Source organism: Pan troglodytes, chromosome 2 (genome assembly GCF_028858775.2).
Source record: "Pan troglodytes isolate AG18354 chromosome 2, NHGRI_mPanTro3-v2.0_pri, whole genome shotgun sequence".
Classification (NCBI taxonomy): domain Eukaryota; kingdom Metazoa; phylum Chordata; class Mammalia; order Primates; family Hominidae; genus Pan; species Pan troglodytes.
In genome coordinates, this window is record NC_086015.1 from 31797073 (window position 1) to 31818256 (window position 21184).

General features: G+C 39.5%; 1 long non-coding RNA gene across 1 annotated transcript in view; it reads left to right on the plus strand.

The window, feature by feature from the left end:
* Positions 1 to 5327: 5327 nt before the first annotated feature.
* Positions 5328 to 21184, plus strand: part of LOC129143604 (uncharacterized) — a 213199-nt gene continuing 197342 nt past the window's right edge. Inside the window, exon 1 of the long non-coding RNA XR_010155541.1 lies at positions 5328 to 6095. This is a non-coding gene — a long non-coding RNA (uncharacterized LOC129143604). The remainder of the gene's footprint in view (positions 6096 to 21184) is intronic.

Below are 21184 nucleotides of genomic sequence, written 5' to 3' on the forward strand. Positions count from 1 at the left end.
GTTTCATTTCATTTATTTATTTTTCTTTTTGTTAATTTTAAATTGTGGAATTAAACATTTCTTTTGGCTGTTAAAATGTAAGTTCTACCTAGTGTGATTTCTTCAAGATAACGTCCATTGCTGCCAGTAAAATTATGTTTGTTCAGTTACTTCTGAATTTATGGATCATTTTTACAATTCGTGTTTAGATTTAAACTTAGTGGGAAGGCCTCTGGAAGGGTGGTAGAATCAACTCTGACACACACACACACACACACACACACACACACACACGTCAAATGAGAAAAATATTTATTTTCTTGTTTTTCAAATAAATTATTTTGCATTACGAAACACTGCGGAAGTTTCTTTTTTTTTATTATTATACTTTAAGTTTTAGGGTACATGTGCACATTGTGCAGGTTAGTTACATAAGTATACATGTGCCATGCTGGTGCGCTGCACCCACTAACTCATCATCTAGCATTAGGTATATCTCCCAATGCTATCCCTCCCCCCTCCCCCCACCCCACCACAGTCCCCAGATTGTGATGTTCCCCTTCCTGTGTCCATGTGTTCTCATTGTTCAATTCCCACCTATGAGTGAGAATATGCGGTGTTTGGTTTTTTGTTCTTGCGATAGTTTACTGAGAATGATGCTTTCCAATTTCATCCATGTCCCTACAAAGGACATGAACTCATCATTTTTTATGGCTGCATAGTATTCCATGGTGTATATGTGCCACATTTTCTTAATCCAGTCTATCATTGTTGGACATTTGGGTTGGTTCCAAGTCTTTGCTATTGTGAATAATGCCGCAATAAACATACGTGTGCATGTGTCTTTATAGCAGCATGATTTATAGTCCTTTGGGTATATACCCAGTAATGGGATGGCTGGGTCAAATGGTATTTCTAGTTCTAGATCCCTGAGGAATCGCCACACTGACTTCCACAATGGTTGAACTAGTTTACAGTCCCACCAACAGTGTAAAAGTGTTCCTATTTCTCCACATCCTCTCCAGCACCTGTTGTTTCCTGACTTTTTAATGATTGCCATTCTAACTGTTGTGAGATGGTATCTCATTGTGGTTTTGATTTGCATTTCTCTGATGGCCAGTGATGATGAGCATTTTTTCATGTGTTTTTTGGCTGCATAAATGTCTTCTTTTGAGAAGTGTCTGTTCATGTTCTTCGCCCACTTTTTGATGGGGTTGTTTTTTTCTTGTAAATTTGTTTGAGTTCATTGTAGATTCTGGATATTAGCCCTTTGTCAGATGAGTAGGTTGCGAAAATTTTCTCCTATTTTGTAGGTTGCCTGTTCACTCTGATGGTAGTTTCTTTTGCTGTGCAGAAGCTCTTTAGTTTAATTAGATCCCATTTGTCAATTTTGTCTTTTGTTGCCATTGCTTTTGGTGTTATGGACATAAAGTCCTTGCCCATGCCTATGTCCTGAATGGTAATGCCTAGGTTTTCTTCTAGGGTTTTTATGGTTTTAGGTCTAACATTTAAGTCTTTAATCCATCTTGAATTGATTTTTGTATAAGGTGTAAGGAAGGGATCCAGTTTCAGCTTTCTACGTATGGCTAGCCAGTTTTCCCAGCACCATTGATTAAATAGGGAATCCTTTCCCCATTGCTTGTTTTTCTCAGGTTTGTCAAAGATCAGATAGTTGTAGATATGCGGCGTTATTTCTGAGGGCTCTGTTCTGTTCCATTGATCTATATCTCTGTTTTGGTACCAGTACCATGCTGTTTTGGTTACTGTAGCCTTGTAGTATAGTTTGAAGTCAGGTAGTGTGATGCCTCCAGCTTTGTTCTTTTGGCTTAGGATTGCCTTGGTGATGCGGGCTCTTTTTTGGTTCCATATGAACTTTAAAGTAGTTTTTTCCAATTCTGTGAAGAAAGTCATTGGTAGCTTGATGGGGATGGCATTGAATCTGTAAATTACCTTGGGCAGTATGGCCATTTTCACGATATTGATTCTTCCTACCCACGAGCATGGAATGTTCTTCCATTTGTTTGTATCCTCTTTTATTTCCTTGAGCAGTGGTTTGTAGTTCTCCTTGAAGAGGTCCTTCACATCCCTTGTAAGTTGGATTCCTAGGTATTTTATTCTCTTTGAAGCAATTGTGAATGAGAGTTCACTCATGATTTGGCTCTCTGTTTGTCGTTGGTGTATAAGAATGCTTGTGATTTTTGTACATTGATTTTGTATCCTGAGACTTTGCTGAAGTTGCTTATCAGCTAAGGAGATTTTGGGCTGAAACAATGGGGTTTTCTAGATATACAATCATGTCGTCTGAAAACAGGGACAGTTTGACTTCCTCTTTTCCTAATTGAATACCCTTTATTTCCTTCTCCTGCCTAACTGCCCTGGCCAGAACTTCCAACACTATGTTGAATAGGAGTGGTGAGAGAGGGCACCCCTGTCTTGTGCCAGTTTTCAAAGGGAATGCTTCCAGTTTTTGCCCATTTAGTATGATATTGGCTGTGTTTGTCATAGATAGCTCTTATTATTTTGAAATACGTCCCATCAATACCTAATTCATTGAGAGTTTTTAGCATGAAGCGTTGTTGAATTTTGTCAAAGGCCTTTTCTGCATCTATTGAGATAATCATGTGGTTTTTGTCTTTGGCTCTGTTTATATGCTGGATTACATTTATTGATTTGCATATATTGAACCAGCCTTGCATCCCAGGGATGAAGCCCACTTGATCATGGTGGATAAGCTTTTTGATGTACTGCTGGATTCGTTTGCCAGTATTTTATTGAGGATTTTTGCATCAATGTTCATCAAGGATATTGGTCTAAAATTCTCTTTTTTGGTTGTGTCTCTGCCCGGCTTTGGTATCAGAATGATGCTGGCCTCATAAAATGAGTTAGGGAGGATTCCCTCTTTTTCTATTGATTGGAATAGTTTCAGAAGGAATGGTACCAGTTCCTCCTTGTACCTCTGGTAGAATTCGGCTGTGAATCCATCTGGTCCTGGACTCTTTTTGGTTGGTAAACTATTGATTATTGCCACAATTTCAGCTCCTGTTATTGGTCTATTCAGAGATTCAGCTTCTTCCTGGTTTAGTCTTGGGAGAGTGTATGTGTCGAGGAATTTATCCATTTCTTCTAGATTTTCTAGTTTATTTGCCTAGTGGTGTTTGTAGTATTCTCTGATGGTAGTTTGTATTTCTGTGGGATCGGTGGTGATATCCCCTTTATCATTTTTTATTGTGTCTATTTGATTCTTCTCTCTTTTTTTCTGTATTAGTCTTGCTAGCATTCTATCAATTTTGTTGATCCTTTCAAAAAACCAGCTCCTGGATTCATTAATTTTTTGAAGGTTTTTTTGTGTCTCTATTTCCTTCAGTTCTGCTCTGATTTTAGTTATTTCTTGCCTTCTGCTAGCTTTTGAATGTGTTTGCTCTTGCTTTTCTAGTTCTTTTAATTGTCATGTTAGGGTGTCAATTTTGGATCTTTCCTGCTTTCTCTTGTGGGCATTTAGTGCTATAAATTTCCCTCTACACCCTGCTTTAAATGTGTCCCAGATATTCTGGTATGTTGTGTCTTTGTTCTCGTTGGTTTCAAAGAACATCTTTATTTCTGCATTTATTTCGTTATGCATCCAGTAGTCATTCAGGAGCAGGTTGTTCAGTTTCCATGTAGTTGCGCGGTTTTGAGTGAGATTCTTAATTCTGAGTTCTAGTTTGATTACACTGTGGTCTGAGAGTTTGTTATCATCTCTGTTCTTTTACATTTGCTGAGGAGAGCTTTACTTCCAAGTATGTGGTCAATTTTGGAATAGGTGTGGTGTGGTGCTGAAAAAAATGTATATTCTGTTGATTTGGGGTGGAGAGTTCTGTAGATGTCTATTAGGTCCGCTTGGTGCAGAGCTGAGTTCAATTCCTGGGTATCCTTGTTGACTTTCTTTCTCGTTGATCTGTCTAATGTTGACAGTGGGGTGTTAAAGTCTCCCATTATTAATGTGTGGGAGTCTAAGTCTCTTTGCAGGTCACTCAGGACTTGCTTTATGAATCTGGGTGCTCCTGTATTGGGTGCATATATATTTAGGATAGTTAGCTCTCCTTGTTGAATTGATCCCTTTACCATTATGTAATGGCCTTCTTTGTCTCTTTTGATCTTTGTTGGTTTAAAGTCTGTTTTATCAGAGACTAGGATTGCAACCCCTGCCTTTTTTCGTTTTCCATTTGCTTGGTAGATCTTCCTCCATCCTTTTATTTTGAGCCTATGTGTGTCTCTGCACGTGCGATGGGTTTCCTGAATACAGCACACTGATGGGTCTTGACTCTTTATCCAATTTGCCAGTCTGTGTCTTTTAATTGGGGCATTTAGTCCATTTACATTTAAAGTTAATATTGTTATGTGTGAATTTGATCCTGTCATTATGATGTTAGCTGGTGATTTTGCTCGTTAGTTGATGCAGTTTCTTCCTAGTCTGGATGGTCTTTACATTTTGGCATGATTTTGCAGCGGCTGGTACTGGTTGTTCCTTTCCATGTTTAGCGCTTCCTTCAGGAGCTCTTTTAGGGCAGGCCTGGTGGTGACAAAATCTCTCAGCATTTGCTTGTCTGTAAAGTATTTTATTTCTCCTTCACTTATGAAGCTTAGTTTGGCTGGATATGAAATTCTGGGTTGAAAATTCTTTTCTTTAAGAATGTTGAATATTGGCCCCCACTCTCTTCTGGCTTGTAGGGTTTCTGCCGAGAGATCCGCTGTTAGTCTGATGGGCTTCCCTTTGAGGGTAACCCGACCTTTCTCTCTGGCTGCCCTTAACATTTTTTCCTTCATTTCAACTTTGGTGAATCTGACAATTATGTGTCTTGGAGTTGCTCTTCTTGAGGAGTATCTTTGTGGCATTCTCTGTATTTCCTGAATCTGAACGTTGGCCTGCCTTGCTAGATTGGGGAAGCTCTCCTGGATAATATCCTGCAGAGTGTTTTCCAACTTGGTTCCATTCCCCCCATCACTTTCAGGTACACCAATCAGACGTAGATGTGGTCTTTTCACATAGTCCCATATTTCTTGGAGGCTTTGCTCATTTCTTTTTATTCTTTTTTCTCTAAACTTCCCTTCTCGCTTCATTTCATCTTCCATTGCTGATATCCTTTCTTCCAGTTGATCGCATTGGCTCCTGAGGCTTCTGCATTCTTCACGTAGTTCTTGAGCCTTGGTTTTCAGCTCCATCAGCTCCTTTAAGCACTTCTCTGTATTGGTTATTCTAGTTATACATTCTTCTAAATTTTTTTCAAAGTTTTCAACTTCTTTGCCTTTGGTTTGAATGTCCTCCCGTAGCTCAGAGTAATTTGATCGTCTGAAGCCTTCTTCTCTCAGCTCGTCAAAGTCATTCTCCATCCAGCTTTGTTCCATTGCTGGTCAGGAACTGCGTTCCTTTGGAGGAGGAGAGGCGCTCTGCTTTTTAGAGTTTCCAGCTTTTCTGTTCTGTTTTTTCCCCATCTTTGTGGTTTTATCTACTTTTGGTCTTTGATGATGGTGATGTACAGATGGGTTTTTGGTGTGGATGTCCTTTCTGTTTGTTAGTTTTCCGTCTAACAGACAGGACCCTCAGCTGCAGGTCTGTTGGAATACCCTGCCGTGTGAGGTGTCAGTGTGCCCCTGCTGGGGGGTGCCTCCCAGTTAGGCTGCTCGGGGGTCAGAGGTCAGGGGCCCACTTGAGGAGGCAGTCTGCCCGTTCTCAGATCTCCAGCTGCGTGCTGGGAGAACCACTGCTCTCTTCAAAGCTGTCAGACAGGGACATTTATGTCTGCAGAGGTTACTGCTGTCTTTTTGTTTGTCTGTGCCCTGCCCCCAGAGGTGGAGCCTACAGAGGCAGGCAGGCCTCCTTGAGCTGTGGTGGGCTCCACCCAGTTCGAGCTTCCCAGCTGCTTTGTTTACCTAATCAAGCCTGGGCAATGGCGGGCGCCCCTCCCCCAGCCTCGCTGCCGCCTTGCAGTTTGATCTCAGACTGCCGTGCTAGCAATCAGCGAGACTCCGTGGGCATAGGACCCTCCGAGCCAGGTGTGGGATATAATCTCGTGATGCGCCGTTTTTTTAAGCTGGTCCGAAAAGCGCAATATTCGGGTGGGAGTGACCCGATTTTCCAGGTGAGTCCGTCACCCCTTTCTTTGACTTGGAAAGGGAACTCCCTGACCCCTTGCACTTCCCAAGTGAGGCAATGCCTCGCCCTGCTTCGGCTCGTGCACGGTGCGCGCACCCACTGGCCTGCGCCCACTGTCTGGCACTCCCTAGTGAGATGAACCCGGTACCTCAGATGGAAATGCAGAAATCACCCGTCTTCTGCGTCGCTCACGCTGGGAGCTGTAGACCAGAGCTGTTCCTATTCGGCCATCTTGGCTCCTCCCCAGAAGTTTCTTAATGCATTTAAAATATTATTTGCTTGGCCATTATTTTTAAGAAACAAGTATTGTAAAAATTAAGATGCTCTTTTATCAATGAATGATGATTGTTTTCAACCAAGAGCTCTAGGCAGAAATTAAGTTGGAAATAAGATCAACACTACCATTTGTATAGGGCATTTATGTTTTCTTGAGCTGAAGTTTTTAAAATCTTCTTTAAAACCCTCAGAATAATGGGTAGCCTTTGTGATGCCCACCTCACCTTACTCTCAGCAGTGTTATGGAGTAAAGTTAGGTTTTTTTTTTTTGTTGTTGTTGTTTTTTGGCAAAGGTGTCTAATGGTCTAACCAATATGTACATTCTCCCTTGTAAAGACCCCAGCTGCCCAACTACATTTCCCCTCCTGGGTTCCCTTATATCCCTGTAACTACTTCCCACCATGAAATGTGAGTGGAAGGGATGGGTATCACATATGGGTTGAAGTTTTTAAGAAGCGGGTGTGCCTTCTGCATTCTTTCCTCTTCTGCCAAAGGCCCCAAAGTTCTACGAGATGGTTAAGGTGACCAACTATCCTGGTTTGCCCTGGACTGAGGGAGTTTCTGGAATGTGGGACTTTTCAGTTTCAAAACTGGGACAGTCCAGGAAAACGGGGGATTTACTGGTCACCCTAAGAGACTTTTATGGGTGTGAAATAGGACTTTTATGTCCCATATGGGACTTTTATGTAATTGTGAAATAAGCCAGGAAAATTTTGAAGTTAATTCGTTGCTACTTACTAGCTTTATCCTAACTAATACAGATTGGAATTACTACTCAGGAAGTGGCCTTGTTCAGATAGACACATGTCAATGAGAGGATATCAAAAAGCAGAAATGCTGGCTCTCGTCCTCAGCAGCTCCATGATCTAGAATGTATTGTTGGCCTAATCTTCTAGTTGGAGTAGATTAATGGTTCTCAAAGCATGGTGTGAGAATCCACCGGGTTCCCTAAGATCTCAGGGTGTCCATGAGGGCAAAACTATTTTCATAACAGTGGCAGATGTTATTACCTTTTCATTCTCATGCTATTAGGAGTGTGCAGTGGGATTTTCAAGAGGCTACACAAGGTGTGATGATGTCATGGATCTGGTGGCTGATGGACTATGTGTTTGTGAATTATTGTGTTTTAAAATTGTCTTGGTCTTAATTTCTAATACGGTCAATATTAATAGATGTAACTCACACTCCAAAAACTCTTCGGGGTCATTAATGATTTTTAAGAGTGTAAGAACTCCTGAGACCAAAAAGTTTGAGAACTGTTGATGTGAATAATTTCTAAGGTTTTGTATATTTCTCAAAGTTTGTGAATTAGTACTCATATATACCCAAGCCAGCTATAGAACTTTCTTTTTTTTTGAGATAAGGTCTTGCTGTGTTGCCCAGGCTGGAGTGCAATAATGGCACACTGCAGCCTAGAGAGCCTGGGCTCAAGTAATCCTCCTACCTCAGCCTCCTGAGCAGCTAGAACTCCCTGCATGCACCCCCATGCCCAGCTAATTTTTTTTTATTTTTTGTAGAGATGGGGGTCTCATTATGTTGCCCAGGCTGGTCTGGAACTCCTGGCCTCAAGAGGTCTTCCTGCCTCAGGCCTCCAAAGTACTTACAGGTGTGAGCCACCATGCCTAGCCTCATTACAGAATTTTTAAGTTGATATGTCTTTCATTATTTTTCCATCTCTATTTTTTTATGTGTGTTTTATCTCTCTTTTTTTTTTTTTTTTTTTTTTTTGAGACTGAATCTCACTCTGTCACCCAGGCTGGAGTGCAGTAGCATGATCTTGGCTCACTGCAACCTCTGCCTCCCAGGTTCAAGCAATTCTCCTGCCTCAGCCTCCTGAGTAGCTGGGATTACAGGCGTGTGCCACCATGCCAGGATAATTTTTGTATTTTTAGTGGAGGGGGTTTCACCATGTTGGCCAGGCTGGTCTCGAACTCCTGACCTCAGGTGATCCACCTGCCTGTCTTGGCCTCTCAAAGTGTTGGGATTACAGGCATGAGCCACCACAGCCAGCCACTTTTTTTTTTTTCCATCTTAAGCTGTGGTGGGGATAAAAAATGTTTTGGAATCTATTATTAAAAGATCTCTTTCCAGAAAAGTATAGACACTTCCTGTTTTATATATTAGGAATTATACAGAGTTATTCCCCTTATGATATGGGACGGTTGCCTTAAACAAATCATAAAGTAGCAAAAATTAAAGTATATTTTTTCCCTTCAGAGGAAGGACATTTTGCCGTTTCAAACAAGTAAATCTGACAATTATGTTTCCAGCAACCTTAGAGAAATAGCTGTTGTGCTCACCCAGGGTTCTGGATAAAGATGCTTAGTGTACTTTCCTTGGAAGCAAATCAAATGCAAATTTGGTTGTGTCTCTCTCTTGCTTAGACGCTTTCAGTAGCTTCCCTTGGGTCCTTAGGATAAAGCCCCAACTTATTCAAAGTCCTTTCAGGTCTTCACCTGCACACTCCCTACCCTGGTCTCCCTTCTGTGTGTTTTCTGTCTGGTTCTCTTTACTGAACCTCACAAGGGCTGACAGACGTGAACCCTGTTTCAGTTTCTGCTTAAAAGCCTTTTCTCCAGCCTGATTTATAATCTCAGTGCACCTATACTTCTAACACCTCAGAAACTCACTTGTAATTCTCTGTTCCAGGATGCCCACTGGATCCAAAGAGAGAAACTCTATAGAATTATGATCTAGGTTTGACTGACTCCTGGCAACAAGTCCTACCCACCAGCCAATTTGGATGAGATGAGGGCTTTTTCTTATCCCGCAAAGGAGATTTGCAACATGCTGCTCAGGCTTTTGAAGAAATGACTCAGAATAGGGCTGTCCTCATAGCCAAATAACAAAATGTTTACTAAAAATACAAAAGTGAAGTCATCAAATACCTGAATTCACTGGACATTGGTAAATTTAGAAAAAGCCAAGATCTGTCATCTATTCATACACACACACACACACACACACACAGACACAGACATACACAGACACACACACACAGACACACACATACAGACATACACACACACAGACATACACATACACAGACATACACACACACACACACACACACACACACGCACAAACACGAATACCAGAGATCAATTCAAAATCCAGATTGTCATTTGAGGAATGTATAGTTGCTAATTTATTTTGACAAATTCATGGAGTTGATTTAAATTATTTATGATAATGCTTCACAGTATATTTTATAAAAGTAATGAAAGTGTAATTTTAAAAACGTTCTTGGCTTTTACACTTTTCTTGGGGAGAAATGAAATAATGCTATTTTTTTCTTTTAAAAAGCATTGAAACACCAGAACTTATGGAGTGAAAATATGAAGGAAGTCTGTTTATATTTTAGGAAATATATATACTTCTACAAACAAACCTAGTAGAATATCTGACACAAAAACCGTACAGGCCTCTCCCAGCTCCTTATATGAACTCAGCTGCTGGTGAATGAGGAGATAATTCACCCATCTATATACATAAATTTCTGGATAATAATAATGATAATGGTAATTGGCATTTACTAAGCTCTTACTGTGTTCTGAACACCTTATTTGCATGATATCTTTGAATGCTTATAACATTCTAGAAGGTAGGTGCTGTATTGTTTCCGATTTATAGATAAGAAAATTGAGCCACAGAGAAGTTAAGTGACTTACCCAAAGTCACACAGCAACAAAGATAAAATTCATAATGATGTAGGCTTACTTCATAGCCTAGTATTCTTTACTCCTAAGCCATACTGGGTTGTACAGTAATTGCTAAAGGAACAAATTTCAAAGTCTTCCTTGTAGATAACCTTTCTATTTGTACAAAGGATTATAAACTGTAAGAAGTTTTATGGCACGTTGAATTAGCTCAGTAGTTCAATTGTAAGAGTTTCTCATTAACTATTTAAAGCTATTCATTTTTATTAGGAGTACCAGAGCTAGACTCAGGACAAACCTCCATTTCATTCAATTCAATTTAGCTCAATTTAGTTCATGTTATTGAATATACATTACATGCTGGGTTTGAGGAGGGAAGATTGTAACTGTAATTAGAAAGGTATTATCTCTGCTTTCTAGGAACACAGAATCACTTGTGGAATTAAGAGATAAGGACAGCAAGTAGACCAAACTATAAGCTGAGGTTCAAGGTGGCATAGGCTGGGTGCCACAGTGCTGTGTCTCAGGTGGGCTAGAAGTGCGAAACAGACAGTACCAGAAGGAAAACTTGAGGGTAAACTTGGGTTTTTTACCATTCCCAGCCTTAGGAGGCCAAAGGCTCAACAAATACTTGTCAAATGAATGATTAAGATCCCTTAAGGTACTAAGTAGGATATGAAAAAAATTCGTGGAGAAGAAAGCATTTGAAGTGAATATCTTTAAATTTTAGGGGAGAAGAACATTACATTCTGAGATTGCAGGATATGCAGAGGGCAGATGCTTAATATAAAAGTGCTTGAAATGATGATGGCAGAAGCCTGCTGAATGATGTGGAGTAAAGAAGTATGTGATAATGATTATGACTTGAATAACATCTATTATACATCTCCGTTGTGCTGGCTGTTTTCAAGGGCTTAATCTTATTTGCTCTGCAGAAATTCAGTTTTGGTGGTAGACATAAAGGTGCAACCTTGTTCTCCCTTCAAAGAGATAGTGCTTCCCAGCTGTAGGGGGTGTGGTCAGCATACAGCCTCTGTTCAGCTCTCAGCTCCTTCAGAGTTGGCCTAGGCAGCAGATAGGCACCTGGCCCATAATTGTGCCCTTTTTAGGGAAAGCCCATGTCCCATAATTGAGGAAGAGATATAGAGGTCAGGTCATTCCCACCCAACATAGACAGACTCTGTAGGGTTTTGTTTGCTCCTGAGCTCCCTCCAGGATTGGCTATGGCACTGTTAGGCTTTCATTGCTCCCTTCCCTTCCCATCACAGCTCAATTCCTAATCAATGTCTTGCTTAGTTTAGAGTCTGCTTCCAGAAAACCTAATCTGCAAGACCATTAATCTCCCACATTGACAGTCTGGAAACTGGAGCACTGAGAGTCGATGCATTTCCCCAAGGCCACACAACTAGTGAATAGCAGAGCCAGGTTTTAAATTAAGGTTCGTTTAACTTCTAATTGAGGTTCTCCTCAGAACCCCACACTGGCTACAGGACCAACCTGTATTTAGCCAAAGTTGCATTCTCGCACATGCACACATCAACAGGAATCTCTCCACTTGTCGGCCCAGATAGATGTTTTCTGTCAGGAGAGCTCTGAGTCATCTGTGCCCCCTAGAGGAAGCCAAAACTCTAGGTCATCTGTGCCCACTCTTGGCTTGATTACTCCTATCAATCTTTCAAGTCTTAATTCCTAAATCAAAATTAAGTTTTCTGGTTACAAGCTTTCGTAGTACCTGTCATAGCACTGGACACAATTTGCAATCACATATTTATTTTCTCCTTTTGTTTGCTCCACTAGGCTATAACTTCAGGAGGGCATGGATTATGTTTGTTGAGTTTAGCACTAACTTCCTAGCACTTTCCCATACTTTTGGGTGTGATAGGAGCTCAATGTACATTTATTAAAGGGCTGAGTTAAGGGTGTATGATAAATCCTGGGTACTTATCTCAGTCAATATTATTTCTAGTTTTCTTCTCTTATGGAACTATATAAGATATTCACAAAAATATCATTATATTATGGCAGATATTAATTATTATGATTATGATTGTTTTTAGGCTCACGCCATACCTTAGACCATTTTCAAATGACCAAGTTGGATGGTCAAAAATTAATAACTTGCTCGGAAACTGTCCTTATATTTTTTGGCTGAAGTCATGTTTAATTTTCTTCAGGAGAGATCTCGATCCTAAGACAATGCTGACATTTCCCAAGAGTGGGAATTCCATGAGCTTTCTCAGATGGCTGCCCCGATGTCTGGAAACCTCTTGAAGGTGATCTCTATCATTTTGTCCACCTAGATATTTGATTCATAAACTCATTCTTTAAAACCAAAGTCATGGGTGGCACCCTTTGACCTCGTTAAAGCTCATAAATCTCCCCTTTGTGAAGATTTTTCATCTTGAAATGTGGCAAAGGTGTGAACTATTGAAGAGGTGTTCTCTTGAACATTTGCCCTACAAACTCACCCAATAGAAAACCAGATTCAGGCATTTCCGACATGGGTCACTTCTCAGAAAGGCTATTTCAACTTCACTCTATATTATGAAGATTTTATAGACTTCAGTTATGCAGACTTTTTAGCTTTTTCATTTTCAGACTAGTCCGACTTGTTTGTTTTTTTATAATTTTAAATGTATTCAAAAAATTCATATTTTCAGACATCATATGTGTTTCCATTTGTGAGTTTTTCTGGTGTATAGAGATTATGAAATTCAAGTGGGAGGGAAAATGTTTGTTGAAGGCTCATTCTTCTAGAGTTGCTCTAAAACCAAATTTAAACTAATCTCTAACAGTTGTTACTTAGAAAACTCAGTCTTTAGGCTCTGTTGTCTAACAGCTGTGTGTGTTTCTACAATTTACTTAACTGCTGAATCCAGTTTTTTGTTTTGTAAGATAGGAATAATAATTCCTGTTAGTGACCTAGTAGGAATGTATTAGAGAATTAAGTGAGAAACGGCAAAATCCCTTCTGAACCCCAATAAACATAAGCTACTTTTATTACCGATCTTTTTTGGATCTTTTTGTTAGATATGAGTTCTAAATTTCTTTTTAAAGAATTAATATGTCAGTATGTTCAATTCTTTGCCGTCTACTTTTAAACTTAACTTCCTCATAAAGCAACCTTTTTCAATCACCTATTCCACCCTACATTCCAATCACCTGCTCCACCCCAACTCATTCCAATTACCTGCTACCTGCTCTGCCCAGATTCCCGCCAAAGCACTCACCCCGTCATTCTCTTTAAATTAGCCAGTCGGAATTAGTTTAGCCTGTGTGGTCTAACCCTAGCCAATAGGGGAAGGACACATTAGGGGCCACGTGCGTCAGGGATAAGAACCCCTTCGCCTCTCTTGTCCAAGTGTGCACTCACCATTGTTCCATCTGTAAGGGCGCAACTTTCTATATAGAAGTAACTTGCCTTGCTGAGGATTAAAAAGAAAATTTTATATTCAAGTGCTCTTTCTTTTGCGGCACGGAAACTTTATATGTAACATTTTCTGAAAAATGTTGTAGCAATGCTATTGGTACACACCCCCCTCATATTCCCTGGAGCTTTACCATTGTAGTGCCCACAGGCCCATCTCTAATTACCAGCATTTGCCTCTCTTTGCCCAAGGACTTACTCTGACAGCCAGCTTCTGGTATATGCTCACAAAAAACAGGCTGAAACCAGAGAATTAGCATGCCCAGATCAGTCTACAACCAATGACTGAAGGAAGTTGGTATATAAATGCCTTGGCTGCCCTGTCCATCAGATGGGATTACACTGAGGCTTATAGTCTACACTGGATCTCAGTTTCCCTAGAGCTATTAAGCTGCAGGTGCCCACAGTGACAACTGGCTCAATTATACACCATTTTTGGCTTCCTGAATCATTTATTGGCTTTATTCCATTCCACTTTCTGATTTACTTCTCCACTTTCTAACTGATATTTCCTGGAATTACCTTTCAAGTTAACTACTTGTACTTGAATTCTTGTCTCAGGCTTTGCTTCTGAGGGATTCCCAAACTAAGACAGTGTTTATATGAATTACAATTGTTTTGCATGGAAGTGATATACACTTACTTTAACTCAATAGAGCTTAGACCCGAACAAAGAAAAAATCAGTTCATTGACTTATATTAATGCAATGTCTAAAGATGACAGAATCTTATTTAAGAATGGCTAGATACAGGAAACTTATACAATGTCATTGACTTTTTTTTCTCTCACTCTCTGTCTCTCTGTTTTTCTCTCATACACACACACACACACACACACACACACACACTCCTACCTGTTTTCCTCTATGTATTTATTTTAGGATAGAAAAGATGGTGCTGTAATGTCACTCTAAGCTTACATTGCCTCTACAGCATGTAATAGCTGAGAAAGTAAAATTGTCTTTTGTTCATATCCATATCAATTCCAGAAAGGGTCTCAAATTGTCAGTATTTTCAGTGTATGCTGACCTATAGAAAAAATGACTGGGTCCAGGTGGCTGAAATATGCTAGGTGATCATCCCAGGGAAGGTGACAACTCTAGCAGAGCTATATGAAATATGGGGGAGTGGGCTTGACTTTAAAATGATAAGTGCAGCAACAAGCATCCCACAAAGTAAAAAATACTATCTAGTGTTTCCATCCCTTTTTTTTTTTTTTTTTTTTTTTTTTTTTTTTTGAGACGGAATTTCACTGTTTTTGCCCAGGCTGGAGTGCAATGGCATGATCTTGGCTCACAGCAACCTCCGCCTACTGGGTTCAGCGATTTTCCTGCCTCAGCCTTCCAAGTAGCTGGGATTACAGGCATGTGCTACCACACCTGACTAATTTTGTATTTTTAGTAGAGATGGCGTTTCTCCATGTTGGTCAGGCTGGTCTTGAACTCCCAAAATCAGGTGATTCGCCCATCTCAGCCTCCCAAAGTGCTGGGATTACAGGTGTGAGCCACCACGCCCTGCTGTTTCCATCTTTTTTTTAATGATATCTTACATTTTTGGACCTTTTCATCTCAACAGAAGCAATTACTAATATAATATCACAGTTAGACCAGTGACTCCTTTCCCAGGTTCAGAATCGATGGATCAGATGTCATCATACTATAATGGAGGGACAGGCAAATAATATACTCATTAAATAGTAAAAATAGGGGTTACTGTTTGTCAAACACACATAGCATAAGTTCTAAATTCCATGCTAGGTATTTTACAAAGGTGATTCTACTTAAATCCCAGAAACAAACCCTGCGACTAGTCATAGGTGTGACTAGGATTTTTATTTAATGAATGAAGAAACTGAAGCTTAGTGAAATTAGAGACTTGCTGAAGGTTTTCTTTTTTTTTGCTCGTTGATTGAAGAGGCAATATTTGCATCCAGGTCTGTGTAGTTCAAAACCCATTTCTTAGCCACCTTGCTGCATTGCCAGCTTGAAGCACTGGTGCTTTGAGAACATTGCTTTTGGTGGACTTATTCTAATACTCATCTGCCCTTAGGTTCCTTTGCATTCATTTTTTGGTGGAACATTCGGAGTCAATGAAAGCAATTTGAACTCTAGGAGAAGATCAACTCTTTCCTTCAAATCTCATACTTCAGGTTGCAGACTTTTTGGTTCACACTAAATCCTTGCTATCTGAGAACCTGAAAACCTTACACTCAGAATCAATGGGCCTAGAAAAACCTTTTTATCTAGCTGTAGCACAACCAGAGCTAACTAAGTTACCATATTGGTTGTCCTTTTCCAGTTAGCCTAATGAAGTCTCCTGATGGAGTAGGCAATAGATCAGACCGGATTTAATGAAAACAGAATTAATTCATGGAGCTGTTTCATCAGCTTTCCAAGACCATCTCTCTCACTCGGACTGTAGGCAGCAGTTCTAAATATCTGGCACTCTGTAAAAAATAACTCTATTTGCATTCTTTTTATACACTTTGAGATTTTGTTATTGTTTAAAGATATAAGAGGTAACTGAAGTGTGAATCTAATTATCTTCGTGATCAGTTGACAAATGAATTACCCACATAGTTGAAAGTGCTAAATTCTCTCATTGGTTTGCCAAATATTGATTACTCTCTTTTTTGTATGTCAGACACTATCCTAGGTGCTGGGGACATAGCAGTGATCCAGATGGAAACAAGTTGCCCCACAAATAAATATATAATTACATATTATGATAAGAATTAGGAGACAGTTTAACAGGCAGACTTATATCAGTCAGGCTCCAGTGAAGAAAAGAGAAAAAACTAGGTATTTTAAGCAGGATATGGATTAATTCAAGGAATAGGATGTTTGTAAAACTCTTTTGAAGGGCTGAAGAGGCAGTTTAATCCTGGGTCTTCAGGGGTATTTCTCAGAACACTGCAGAGCTGGCCCCCCTGGGGAGCTCCCATATGGAACTTTGCAGAGTCAAGAACACACTGCCACTCGCTTAAATTCTCCTATTGAAACTGTCTCTGAACACCTGGGTCGCTACAAAATGGATATCCAAGGCTGTGATTCATGATTTAGCAAGCCAGTCAACATGCCACGATTGCCACTAATGCCTCTGCACCCACTAAGTTCATTCTCAGGAATTTGAAAACTGGCACAGTACAGAGAAACCTCGTGTTTCCATGATAGTGCTTGCTAGTAGAAACTGCCAGGTGGAACCGCATTAGCATCCAGACCCTTAGCTGCAAGGGAGTCAGTAGTGCAGTTAGTAGCATTCTATCCTCTTCAAATAGGAGGAGGGTGGAATGGAGAGTGAGTGAGATGATCTACAATGTCCAGCACAGGATGTTGATTGAGTTTGAAGCTGGTGAAGACTTCTTTCAGGTAGTAATATTTCAGCTGAGACACAAAAAATGAGCTGAAGGACAGCAGCCAAGGAGTTCAGTGTGCTCCACATGGAATGAATAACATGAGAAAAGACCTTGCATTGGGAAGGTGTTTGGTGTGTTTGCACAGCTGGATGGGAGAGTGGTGGGGCAGAATTAGTCAGAAGGAATGGTACACAGCTGGAGAGGTGGGAAGGACCTGGTGTGTAGGCTCTTCTTGATCATGTTAAAGACTTAGGATTTTTCTATAACTGCAATAGGACCATTTAAGTAGGGGAAGAAATCAATCTGCTTTATATTTATAAAGGTTACTCTTGCTGATGTCTGACAACAGTTTAAAAGATGGTAGTTTAGAGGAGGGTGTTTTCAGTGGAGGTATTGGAGAGGAATGGAGTAATAGGAATTACATTTTGGAGGCAGAGCTAATAGGACTTGATGTTAGGCCAGTTGAAACAGAGGCAGGGGTAGGGAAGAGAAGCACCCAAGCATGGCCCCTGAGTTTCCCATGTGAGTAGGTGGATGGGATGTTCATACCACAAAGTGCAATTGGTAAGATGCATAGAACATGTTCTGTGGCAAGATCAATATTCTGTTGGACATATTATGCTTGAGATGCCCCTGAAACATCCAAAAGGAGATTTCCAGCCTGTCTAGAAATGCATGCATGTCTAGATAATGATTGGTACGAACATGCAGGTGGACCTTGGGGAAGCCAGAGTGAAAAACAGGTATAACCTAAATGAGTCAGTGCAGCAAGGATTATGCATTAATCTACTCCAAAAGGAAAAAAAAAATCTAAAGGTAGTACAGATGTAACTGACCACACAGTAGTAGTAGTAATAGTTCTTGTTTTTCCTCTTGCCTCTTTGTTCTCCTCTTCCTGTTTCCCCCTTTTCCTTCCATCTCTTCCTCCTCTTCTTATTTCTCCTTTTTCTCTCTTCCTTCAAAACGTTCTTCTACGTTAATCTTCAGGCTGTTTCTTTTATTTTGAGCACAACCTCAACCTGTAAGAGCTTCCACAAAAAGAATTATTCTAAACTTTTAAATTGTGCTGATTCTTTGAAGGGTTGTTTTGTCAGGTAAAAGTTACATTGGTATCTGTTTTATCTTCATTTCTTTTTCTGGTTTGAGAGAGAACTGAGGAAAAGAACAAGATATTGTGTAGATTATTTTTCTTCTGGTCTTTGGGGCAAGCCAAGATCTTGGTTATAAAGAAGTACAGAAATCAGCAACAGCAATATTTGGAGTGAGGGATGTGTGAGCTGACTTTACATACAGGCCTTTTTTAGATGGAAAGAGTCAACAAAATAGAGAGCAACTTGGAAGGGGGAGAAAAAACAAACTGAAACAAAACAAAAATGCTAAGCAGAAGAGCCAAATATGATAGAAGATGAGGGACAGCTAATTAACACTTTCCATTGATTTTATAGAAGACAAAGTTTCTGTATAAAAAAATGTGGAAATTTGCAATTAAGTAGAATAGATTGGAGAGGAGAGAGAGAGAGAGAGAGAAATGGAGCAAGAACATTGAAAAATAAATATCATCCTGAAATTTGCCTTTCAGTAAAATTGAAAGGGGCCTCTCCATAGGTTGTCTGGACTTCCTCACAGCACGGTGGCTGGGTTTCAAGAACAACCATCCCAAGAGAACCAGATAGAAGCTGCATTCCCTTTTGTGACCTTGCCTCTGAAAACACATAATGTCAATTCTCCCATAGTTACAGGTACACCCAGATTTAAGGCAAAGGAACAAAGACCTTACTTCACAATGAAAGGAGTTTTAAGGCATCATTGAAAGAAGATCATGGGAGATAGGAAATACTGTTGTGGCCATTCTGGAAAATATAGTTTACCACACTATCCAGAAACAGGGTGCTCTTTTTATTTATTCAAGTCTTCTGTTGTGTCTCTCTATAGATTTTTAGATTTTGTTCACAGAGATTGGGCAAATCTTATTTTCTTTTTTTAATTTTTAAATTTTTAAAAAACTTTTAAGTTCAGGGGTACATGTGCAGGATGTGCAGGTTTGTTACATAGGTAAACGTGTCATGGAGGTTTGTTGTACAGATTAATCACTCAAGTATTAGGCCTAGTACCCATTAGTTATTTTTCCTGATTCTCTCCCTCCCCCCACCTTCTGCCCTTTGGTACGCCCCAGTGTGCATTGTTCCCCTCTATGTGTCCATGTGTTCTCATGATTTAGCTCCCACTTATGAGTGAGAACATACGGTATCTGGTTTTCTGTTGCTGCATTAGTTTGCTAAGGATAATGGCCTCCAGCTCCATCCATGTCCCTGTAAAGGACATGATCTCATTCCTTTTTATGGCTGCATAGTATTCCATTGTGTATGTGTACCACATTTTCGTTATCTGGTCTGTTATTATTGGGCATTTAGGTTGATTCCATGTCTTTGCTATTGTGAATAGTGTTGCAAAAAAAATGTGTGCATGTGTCTATATAATAGAACAATTTATATTCCTCTGTGTATATACCCAGTAATGGGATTGCTGGGTTGAATGATATTTCTGTCTCTAGGTCTTTGAGGAATTGCCACAGTCTTCCACAATGGTTTAACTAATTTACACTCCCACCATCAGTGTAAAAGTGTTCCTTTTTCTCCACAACCTTGCCAGCATCTGTTGTTTTTTGAAATTTTAATATATAATTATAGCCATTCTGATGGGTGTAAGATGATATCTCATTTTGATTTTGATTTGTATTTCTCTAATAATCAGTGATGTTGAACTTTTTTTCATATGATTGTTGGCTGCACAGATGTTTTCATTTGAGATGTGTCTGTTCATGTCCTTCGCCCACTTTTAAATGGGTTTGGTTTTTTTTCTTGTAAATTTGTTTAAGTTCCTTTTGGATATTGGATATTAGACCTTTGTCAGATGCATAGTTTGCAAAAATTTTCTCCTATACTGTAGGTTGTCTGTTTACTCTGTTTAGTTTCTTTAGCTATGCAGAAGCTCTTTAGTTTAAGTAGATCCCATTTGTCAATTTTTGCTTTTGTTGCAATTGCTTTTAGTGTCTTCATCATGAAATCTTTGCCTGTACCTGTGTCCAGAATGGTATTGGCTAGATTTTCTTCTAGGGTTTTTGTAGTTTTGGGTTTTACATTTAAGTCTTTAATCCATCTTGAGTTTATTTTTGTATATAGTTTAAGGAATGGGTGCAGTTTCAATTTTCTGCATATAGCTAGCCAGTTCTCCCAGCACCATTTATTAAATAGGAAATCCTTTCCCCATTGCTTGTATTTGTCAGGTTTGTCGAAGATCAGATAGTTGTAGGTGTGCAGTTTTATTTCTGGGTTCTCTATTCTGTTCCATTGGTCTATGTGTCTGTTCTTGTACCAGTACCATGCTGTTTTGGTTACTGTAGCCCTGTAGTATAGTTTGAAGTCAGGTAGTGTGATGCTTACAGGGCACATTTTAAATAGGGTATTTAGAGTTATGATGTTTCATTTGGTGCTATTGTAATGAGAACATTTTCCTTAATTGCATTTCCTAACTGATTATTGCTTGTACAGAAAAGCTAAGGTATTCATGTGCTAATTTTGTAGCCATTCACATTAGTAAATGTCCTGGGGAAGTATCAATTTGAAACATTCCTCAGTTACCAGGTCATAATGTGTTTGTAGTAAATTTTTACTGTCTTGTGACAAAGTTTCAATAGTTTACTCAAACCCAAAATACAACAGAAATAGAGAATCTTTCTTTTATTGTATCATTCACCAAAAGTGTCTCTGATTCAAACTTTGTAAATCTACTTTATCTTTGTATAAAGCAAAGATATATACTTTGTCATAGATATATGCTATGCGTTCACAGATATATGCTATGACATGATGGAAGAAATAATTCTGCTTATGGACCTTTTGGGGAGCTTGTGCCTTTCAAGGTCTGCATTTTACAAAATATATGGAAGAGTTTGAAGTTGGCAATTTATTTTAATGTGGTCATAAAGCTAGATTGTAGAACATTGCTGAAGTTTCACATTGAGCAGATTCCATAGACCAAGACCTTTTTGGAATTAAAGGACAGTTTGAGACTCAACTTGCTGACTTGTTCTGGCTCAAAAACTATACCTCTTTACTGATAAAACTACAATTTTTACTGAATAAAGTAAACCTGAAGGCACAACACTACTCTCAATCTGCAAAGAAGTAAGGGTGTTCAGATTCCAAATGAATCTATAAAGCAAATATCAATTTTTATTCTTCACTGATAAAAAACTCTAAGCTCAATGGAATTACACATACGGAAGGATTGCAGAGTGTATTACTGAGGGTTCTCCAGAGGGACAGAACGAATTGAATATATGTTTATATTGAAAGGAG